Source organism: Drosophila sulfurigaster, chromosome 3, assembly GCF_023558435.1.
Source record: "Drosophila sulfurigaster albostrigata strain 15112-1811.04 chromosome 3, ASM2355843v2, whole genome shotgun sequence".
In the NCBI taxonomy this organism is placed as follows: domain Eukaryota; kingdom Metazoa; phylum Arthropoda; class Insecta; order Diptera; family Drosophilidae; genus Drosophila; species Drosophila sulfurigaster.
The window spans coordinates 44,838,588-44,848,642 of NC_084883.1; the positions used below are offsets into that span (position 1 = coordinate 44,838,588).

Genomic DNA, 10,055 nt, shown 5'->3' on the forward strand with positions numbered 1-10,055 from the left:
ACAGCAGCAGCAGCTAAAGAATTTAAGAAAGTTTTTCGCAAACAAAAGGCGATGATGCATAAAAAAAAGGCTGCTAACACAGAGCAGCCTCTTTTGCCTCGGGCTGCCACTAATGATAGCCTTGCCTTGATCCATGGCCTCAGCTAGTGGATCAGGCCCCAAAAACCGAGACCCGCACAGTCCGCCGAAGAACTTGAGAACCCAACAGAGGCAGCAGCCACAGCAACAGCAACAGCACAGCACAGGTGAGCCAGCTAAACTCTTAGCATAGATCATGCAACCAAGTGACGTTTTGGGCTCTTGAATCGCTTGAATCTGTAGCTCAGTCTGAGTCGAAGTCCAGGCAGCAAAAAAACAGCGGCTGCTGGCCTTGCCTGTACGTGTGTGACCTGTGTCAATGGCCGAGCAGCAGCAGCAGCAGCAGCAACAACAACAGCAGCAGCAGACGACGCTCTTGCAACACATACACACACATACTCGTACACACTCCTCACACATGTGGCACAAACCGAACTCATCCTGCAGCGCGCAATTGAAATGAAAATATTCGCAAATTGGCTGCGCCCTGCGACCGTTGTGATCCCTTCCCCTTCCCCTTCGCCCTTTTCCTCCTTCATCACTTTATTCCACTCTTATGCCTTCTGTTTCTCTGCTCTGTCTCTGTCGTTGTCTGACCATAACCACGCAAATCCAAAGCAGGCTTTAAGCTCGACTTTGCCATTGCCAATGCTAAGAATAGAGATCATAGTAGCTACTTCTACTTACAACACTTTTACCCTATGTTAAGCCATCAATGCCATTTGCATTCATTCCATTTAAATAAAAAGGTGACAGCTAAATGTTTCTTATTATAAACAAATTGAAATAAAATAAAATAAAATATGTATTAAGAAGTACAATTTTGAATGAATATAAATACCACGAAAAAAAAAATAAGTTTAAATACTACAAATAAATAAAGAAACTCACAAGTTCCAAAAAAAAAAGAAAGTTATAATTCTAATACTATACGAGTATTGTCCATAATATATATTATATATTCCACAATATTATATAATAATTATTAGTTAAAGAAACTCTCAAAATGACAATACCAATGCATATATCCATATCATATTATTCATTATATATTCCATAATATCATCTAATATATTCTTTATCTCTCATAAATAACCTGAAGAAACTTTGAAATTAATTAAATGCACTTTTATATATAATATGTTTATGTATTTTTGTTTCATATTTAGAATAATACAGCTAAATCCAAGTACAACAATTTTATAATTTATTGAAATAAAATTTAAGATAATTTGTTCTAATTGCTAGAATAAATTGTCATAATAAAATATATACATTTTTATTTAATTTCATTTAATATAGAAAATTCTATAATTTATCGAAAATCAATTTCAGGCAGTTCAGCAAACTATTTTCTAAAATAATTTTTGAACAAAAAAAAATAAAATAAAAGAAATATGAAAACAGATTAAAATTGTATTTTAAATTAATATAGAAAACTTCATTTCTTTATAAAAAAAAATTTCAGATAGTTTATAAAATTAATTTCTAGAATAAATTGTCACATTTAAATATGAAAACCATTTATGATTTTATGTTTGTTTATGTTGAAAACTCCAAAATTGTATGAAGCAAAATTTTATATACATAATTCATCAATCAAATTATCACTTGAATAACAAAAAAATATTTTTCGGTAAAAAACATGCTTTTTTCGTCATTCAATTAGTCAACATTATTATTTCTTTTATTTATGAGTATTTAATTTATAGTGAAATGCTAAATAGAAATATTATTCAAAAGCAAATATTTGCAAATTCCTCAATTTTTAAACGGAAATTTTCGGTTTTTTTTTTTTGGCAAATAAGTATTGTAATATTTTGATTCTAGGATTTGAAGAGAAAAATCAGAAAAGATTTTTAATAAGCATATTTCTTACTCTTTTTCTTTTCGTCTAAAATTGATGATGGCATTTAAATTTATTGTATATATAGTCGAGGTCTCAATTTGCAGGGTATTTCAATATCTACTACTTGAAGTCACATATTTCAAGGTGTCTCAACTTAGTTGTTGTTGTTGTCATTGTTGTTGTTGTTTGCTGGCGATGTTGTTCTGTGAATGTTTTCATTTCCAGGCGAGCATGTCGATTTATTTGAATTTAATCTGCGGCTTAGCATGTTGCGCTCCTTCGCCATCGCGGGATTGGTCATCATTTCGAAGCTGGAAGTTGAAGCTGAAGTTCGGATTCGGGTTCGGTTACGAATTCAAGTTGAAGTTCTGTATCGGTTTCTGCTTTGGTTTCGTTTGGCTTTTTGGAGTGGTGTTGGGTTTCATTTACTTACTAATTTCGTGACTGTGTGTGTTTAGTTTGGCATTCCTCTAAATGTTTATTATGCCCGCTCTAGGACAACAACGACAACAACGATCGTCACTTAGAAGTTGGGTTTTTTACTGTTCTTTTCTTTTTTTGGGGCAGGTCAAAATCAAACAGCGAAAATAATTGCGAGCTTTAACCGTTTTTGGGTAAGAACACAACAAAATGCAGATTCCCAGTTTCCCAGTTTAACAGCTAATAGATGCATTTTATGGCGAGTAGCGAGCTTTGTTGTGAAGGTGTCTGTCTGGCATTTCCTGGGCTGGAGTAAAAGAAGATACTTTTGCTGCTGCTGTGTAGTCGACGACCGGGCTGGAATTTGATTTATTTTATTTGGCGTTAAAAAGCAAAGTTGAATGATCATGTTTGGTGATCATCGCACTCGATACGAGCACACACAGTAAGAGAGAGAGAGAACCCAATGAACCCAACAACAGACAACGACGACGACGACGCGTCCAGTCCCCAAACAACATGTGTATGTATCTGGGCTTTGCAATTGGACACGGATAGCTCAATAGACACAACCAGAGGCAAGAGGCAGCAGCTAAAGCTAGCTTCTCCGATGTCGTCGTCGTCGTCGTCGTCGTCGCGTTGCCCCCGCCACGCTTAGCTTATTAGATGAAGGCATATAATAAAAGTGTTGCGGCTGCCGTGGAGCTGCAACAAAAAAAAAAATCTGGGAATTGCCATCGAGTTAGCCACGAAGGAGAGTAAGGAGGAGGAGGAGGAGGCAATGCAAGAAACCAGTTGGTAAAAGTTGGCAAAAAAGCAAAGCAGCTTAGATGCATTTTTACAGCCAAGAGGCAGAGAGTGTTTAACTGTGTTTGTATCTATGTGTGTGTGTATGTTTGTGTGTCTCTTAGCCAGGTTTACTTACGTTTTACGTTGGCTGCTGTTGTTGCTACTTCTGCTGCTGCCGTTCGTCGTTCGTTCGTTGGCTTTAATTTTTCCATTTGTTTTGGCATTTAAAAATGCGCTTCCTTGTGTGCCCATGAGAGCATTTCACATGGAGCCAAACACACACACACACACCCAACAACAACATCTCTCTGTGCCTTAGCTTAGCTTAGCCTCTTGGCCAAATGCAAAAGCATTGAATTCCATGGATACTATTGACCCCAGAGCCAAAGCCAGAGCACAGTTTTGGCAGCGGCTTCTAATGATGTTGTTGTTGTAGTTGTTGTTGTTGTTGTTGTCTTCTTCTTGTTCGTTTAAGTTGTTCTTGCTGTTCTTTTGAGCTTGTCATCATTGTTATTGTTGTTGTTGTTGTTCTTGCTTGTCTTTCGTTTGTCTCATTTAAATTTATTAAATTATATTTGCTACGTTGGCGGCGACTTGTAAACACACAACACGCAACAGGCAGCATTTCACATTATGTTATTATTATTGTTCCTCTTCTTGTTGTGCTTTTTGTTGCTGCTGCTGTTGTTGTTGCTGCTGCTTTCGACTGTCCGAAATATACGAAACGAAACGCCGCAATGCGAAATTCCAAGAATTTCGAGCAGCTGCTTCCTGCCACGCACAATTTGCAGCAGTTGTCCACTGTGTTCGCACTGTGGCATGTAAATTGTGCAACAGCCACAGCAAAAGATAAAGATACAGATGCAAAGATAATAAAGCTCAACAAGAACAAATGAACACATTGCATTCATCCAGCATCCATTCATCTTTTCATTTAATAAGCAGCGATTGAACAATTTGTTGTTGATGAAATAAACAGTGTCAAATTAAGTCGAAGCTTGAAATTAAATGTTGAAGCATGATTAAGTCAACTTTGTCTTAAGCAACAGATTATTTCCACAAAATAATAGATAATTTATCAAAAGGCACTTGCCCAAGTGATTGGATAATAATTTGATACAATTTGTGACAAATAAATAGAAATAAGTTAAGCTCAATTGCTATTGCCAAGGCACAAATCGAAATTCAATTAAAATATTTCAATTCTTGTGAAATCAAATTAAAAACGTTTAAACCATTTGTTTAATCTCTTAGGGATGGTTTACAACGTGAATAAAATTTACAATATTATTGCTTACTTTAGTTTTAATAAAAATTCCTAGCATAAAATTAGTTTCTTTTATATTAAGAAAATTCTAAAAAAGTAAAGTACAATTTTTATCATTTTGTAAGAGCATACGAGCATTCTTTATTAAATTATTTTTAAATTAGGTTTTACACGTTTAACAATTTAACAATAATTAATATAAATAAGTGTCTATTGATGTTCTTTTTCCATAAATTATATACTTTTGAAATACAATACGATAACGAATTAAGAAATATTATACATATACATATAATACAATCTGGTATATTTTGAATGTAATAATTTATCAATATACCAAATATAATATCAACAATTATACTCTTATTTTGAGAACATAAAATCTTAATGACTTTAGCAATTTAGACGTAAAGTGCTCTCATCCTAACTGTCTCGATTTTAGAGTGTAAAAAATCATTGTTAAATAAATAATCATATTTTATAAAATAACTATTTAATGAATTTAATTATTAATGATAAAAATAAATGTTGTACTTGCAATGAAAATATGTTTCAAAATCGTCGTTTGCACAATTCCCAAAATAATTTTAAAATACGATCCATTCATCTTTCAGTCAAGTTTATTGTTTACACTATGACATGAAAAAGTTTCTGATACTCGAAAACTGTTTTGCCATACTTTATGCGTATCGAAAAAAAATATTATTATTAATTATGCATTTATCTTACAAGCAAGTTTATTGTTGATGAATGTTTAACAATACGCAAAATGATTAAATTATTTCATTCGATTATCGAGACTCAAGTTGATTGAGCACCTTTTCGATAGCTGAACGTTATGTTGTTGTTGAATGTTGAATGTCGTCTGTCGAATGTTGAATGTTGTTGTGCATCTGTTTGATGGCTTTGTGGATAACACAATGTGGCATGAGGTTGCATGATCAACGGCATTAAAGGCTATTTACCTCTCTCTCTCTCTCTCTCTCTCTCTCTCAGTCTCTCACTCAGCTTTTGCATCTCATTCTGTCAACAGCTGTCAGTCAAACAGATGAAAAGCGAACAAAAGGGAAGATCGCTGTCAAAAATGTTTATTAAATAATAATATTAAATAAATAAAGCAACAACAATACGAAGCAAGGAAGGAATAACAAAAATGCGTGAGTTGCTTTTGGAAGTTGTCCTCGACTCAAAGTTGTTGTTGTTGTTTGCATTTTGTGGGCATTTAATGACTGAATGACTGACTGACTGACCGACGGACAGACGGACGGACGGACGGACAGTGCCAGGTGAAATACGAACAGTTGCCAGACGGAGATGGAGACAGAAACCGAAACCGAAACCAAGACGGCAAAACATAGCAACACAGCAACAGCAACAGCGACAGCGACAAAAGGACAGACCCAAAGACCGGGATGTAGACAGGTCCAAAAAAAAAAACAAGCAGAGTGCAGAAAAAAAAGTAAAACGAGCAAAAAGAAAGAAAAAATTATGTGTGTGCGACCATGGAGGATGCGGCCTGAGCACAAGGCGAAGGCGAAGGCGAAGGCGAAGGTGGAACGCGCGCGCCTGGAATGTCGTACCAGTCAGCAACAACGGAGACGAAGACGAAGATGGAAGTGGAGATGCAGATGGAAATGGAGATGGAGATGGAAGAGATGGTGAAGGAGACATTGAAGAGATGAGGGAGGAAGGTAGGGAGGTAGGGAGGCCTAAAGCCATGCACAGGCCTCCAGAGCTTCAAGACTTTGTTTTAAATATTTAAACTTGCTGCAGGATCGACTTCGTCGTCGCAAGTCGCAAGTCCAACTTCAACTCGCAAGTCGCAAGTCGACGGATCTTTGATGTTTTTTCCTTGCACTGCCGATTAAAAAAATTTATAATGAGCGACGACGACGGCGGCCGCACTCGTATTTTATATTTTTGCCTCTCGATTTTTCGTTTCGATTTCGCATTTAGTGGCCCAACAGTGAGAGAGAGAGAACCTCGTACCCCATCCCTGTCTCTGTCTCATACCCATCCCCTCCCTTCCTCCAACCCCTTTGGGTACCCTTTGGCACTTAGTCAGTCATTTAGTCATTGGCCCGGCGGCCGTTGAAGTCGCCTGGCGACGACGTCGACGACGACGTCGACGATTGCGTCTGTTATTATTTTATGTGCTTTTCTTTGTCTTTTGCACCAATTTCTGCAAAAATTTACTTAAATGCGCCAGATACACACACGCAACATGAGCCAAGCCAAGCCAAAACTAAAATCCAACTCAAAGGCATCGTTCTCCTCTCACATACATATATAGATATGTATACCATACTATATATATATATAATATATATTTGTATTTATTTGTGGTGCATCGACTTTGGCTCATAATCCACTTTAATTTGTCTTTGGCTGCCGCTTTTGTGTCTCGACTGTCTTTTTTCTTGTGTATTTGTTTTTGCTGTATTCCTTTGTCGAAGCCAAAGAATTTTAATTGAAACGAGTTTCAGTCTTTTGGCCTCATACTAAACTCTAGCCTAGACATGGGTCAAGTTCTTGGCCGAAACTAAACTCCCACAAAAGCGAATCAAACTGGTCACAAACTTTTGGCAGATGGCAGCAATGAATTGAGTTGATTTGCTTAAAGATTCACTGGATTTTTATATGTACATATATATTGAAATAAAAAACCAATAACAAAAAATCATTGTTTGTTGCATTCTATTTTATACTTTTTCCAAATAAAATAATAATACTATAAAATCGTTATTCTTACATTTTAAAATATAATTTTTAGTATATGGCTCAAACAAAATTAAATAAGAAAAGGAAATTCTAAATTTCAATAATATCTTTATCTAAATAAGAAATATTTAATATTAAAAAAAAATAAAAATTTCACTAATAAAAATTTATAATTATTAACTATTTAATATTTAAATAATAATTTTAAATTAGCAATTGAGAATGTATTTTGTCTTCCATTTCATATTTTTGTCAACCAGAGAAAAAACATTTTTTTTATTAAAATCAAAAAATCAAATTTAACTAATATAAACTTATAATGTTCAATCAGCAATTTATATTCTTATTTAAACATTTTCTATTAGCATTGCATAGGTTTTTCAAGATTTTTTTTTTTACTGTATAATTTGTATACAAGGACATATTATAATAAATAAATAAAATAAATTAGCACTAAATAGATTTCCATACTCTAAATACATTTAAATAACTGTATCCAATTGTGAAACGGAATTCGTTAAATTAAAATTAAATCACTTTTGCCGTCATCTTTTTTTATTCAATAAAATTCAATCCATTTCAACAGTTCACTATGCATGTTTCCAAAGACATTTTGTTTAAATATTCAATATTTGTAAGTTGAATTATATTTACTTTACTTATTTAACTTTCAGTATGCTAATAATGTCAATTGCTTGTAATATACTTAGATTTTAACAATCTTGTGTCAAATGGGTACCCTTATTGCTTTGATGTCCCAAAAAAAAGGATAACTAAAGTCTGATTAAACTACTACAATAATGTTAACAATTTGCAATACAAATAAATAAGCAATCTTGTCAATTTTAAGTGAGGATCTTAAACTGTCGTGTTTACATTAAAGAAATAGTCTTATTTGCTGTTAAATTTATAAGTATAGAGCACTACAATTAAATGATGTGGTACAATGTTAAATTTTGTGAAATAAGATGATAAGGCCTAGAAATATGTTTAAATATTCAATTGAAATCTTAAATGTTTTATTGACTATCAATAAAAACTAATCATTCAATACAAAAATCAATAAAATTAAATAGGAGGTATTTTCATATATTTTCATAATAAACGAACAAAATTTTCCAAATTACAAAAAAAACTTAAGAATTTCAACTTTTAGAATTTCAGTCGAGTGTGCTCGACTGTGATATACCTGCTACATATTGAATAAAAACAAAATAGTACGGTATTATTCTTAAAATATACCAAAATAATATACTAACGAATACTAATATATACCGAGGTCTACAATTGATCACAAAATAAAACGGACTCTCAGGCAAAAAAAAACATTGCACAATTTGACACAGTTGATCAAATGTACATATTTACATAATATGTACATTTTATGAACTATGAACTAATATGTACATTTTATGAACTGTGACTAATTGTGAAACCTAATGCGTGAAATTTAAATTAGCTGAAGTCTCTTTATAAGCGACGGAAATCAAGCTATTTCTACAGTTCATCATGAATACAGAAGTAAAGCAAATCCTGTTTAAATCTTCAATATTTGTAATATTTTTAGTTTACTTAACTTACCATTCAGTATGCTAATAATATTAATTTCATATTATATAATTAGATTTTGACAGTCTTGTGTCAATTTGGTGGCATTCCGTATCCGGTGGGTCCACCAAGGGGACAACCATAATCTGATGGAACTGTTGCTAATCAATTTTGTCAGCTTCAAATTATGATCTTAAATTGTTGTGTTTACATTGATAAAATTGTTATATATGCGGTTTACTATCCAAGAATAAAGTACAATGAAATAATATAATTTGTTTCTTGTTGTGAAATAAAAGATGATAATGCCTAGATATCTTCATAAATATTCTGTTAACCGTTAACAGATCATGTCTTAACTAAAAAATTGCATTCAATACAAATTGTGCAAAATGCTAAAAGTTATTTTTACAATAACAATAAAAACATGAAGAATTGGAAATAGCTATAATAACCATTAAGATTTCAGACTTCACTAAATCAAAAATGTATTCAAAATGAATATAAAACATTGAGACTTAATTTCATATTAAATAAGTAAAAAAGGAAAATGACAAAATAGTTATAAGAACTATAATCATTGTAAAGAATTTCAACAGCACCAATAAATAACTCAACTGTAAATTACTATTTTATTTCAATTAAATTTTTGGTAATATTTCAATAAAAGAAAAATTTCATTCAAAATTTATATTGCGTAAATAAAAACAATAAAGTTCGGCATTACAAATAGTTGTAATAACTGACAATTTCATTTTGAATTCAATTAGTTTTGAGATTTCAATAGGAGAAAAAAGTCTTAATCAATAAAACACTAAGAATTTTTTCTCATAATACAACAAACATAACAATAACAAAAAGCTATAAAAGCCATAAAGAAAAGAAAATAATATCAATAAAAATTGTCAATAGACAATTCCTTATTTATTTCAATTAGATTTGAGAGTGCAATAATAGAATTATGCATTCAAATTCTAACCCAAAAAAAACATTAAGAATGCTTCCCATAACAAAGCAATAACAAATAGTTAGAACAACCATAACCTTTCTAAATAAATATTAATAAACAATTGTCAATAGACAATTTCTTATTTATTTCAATTAGATTTCAGCAGTTGCATTCTTTGCATTTCCACAGATCTAGTTGAGTTCTTGCTGTTGCATAGCTTGCTTTGCATTGCATTCCAGATGCAGATTCTACTTGCGAACAATGAGAACAACAATCCGGATTTCGCGTATTTTGACAATCGTGCTCAGTTTCTATTGAGAGTCGTCTTTCGCTCTGGCTGCAACTCGATTGCCATTTACTGAGCCCAAACGCAAATATAGCTGACAAAACACTCGACACCTGATGGCATCTTCTGGATTCCATGGCGCAGACAT

The 10,055-nt window shown here is 32.9% G+C and overlaps 1 long non-coding RNA gene across 1 annotated transcript; it reads left to right on the top strand.

Moving 5' to 3' along the window:
• The first annotated feature begins 8,589 nt into the window (after positions 1–8,589).
• LOC133843716 (uncharacterized) lies at positions 8,590–8,946 on the top strand. The gene is made up of 2 exons (XR_009894533.1): positions 8,590–8,678; positions 8,749–8,946. It is a non-coding gene; the product is annotated as an uncharacterized LOC133843716 (long non-coding RNA).
• Positions 8,947–10,055: the final 1,109 nt, after the last annotated feature.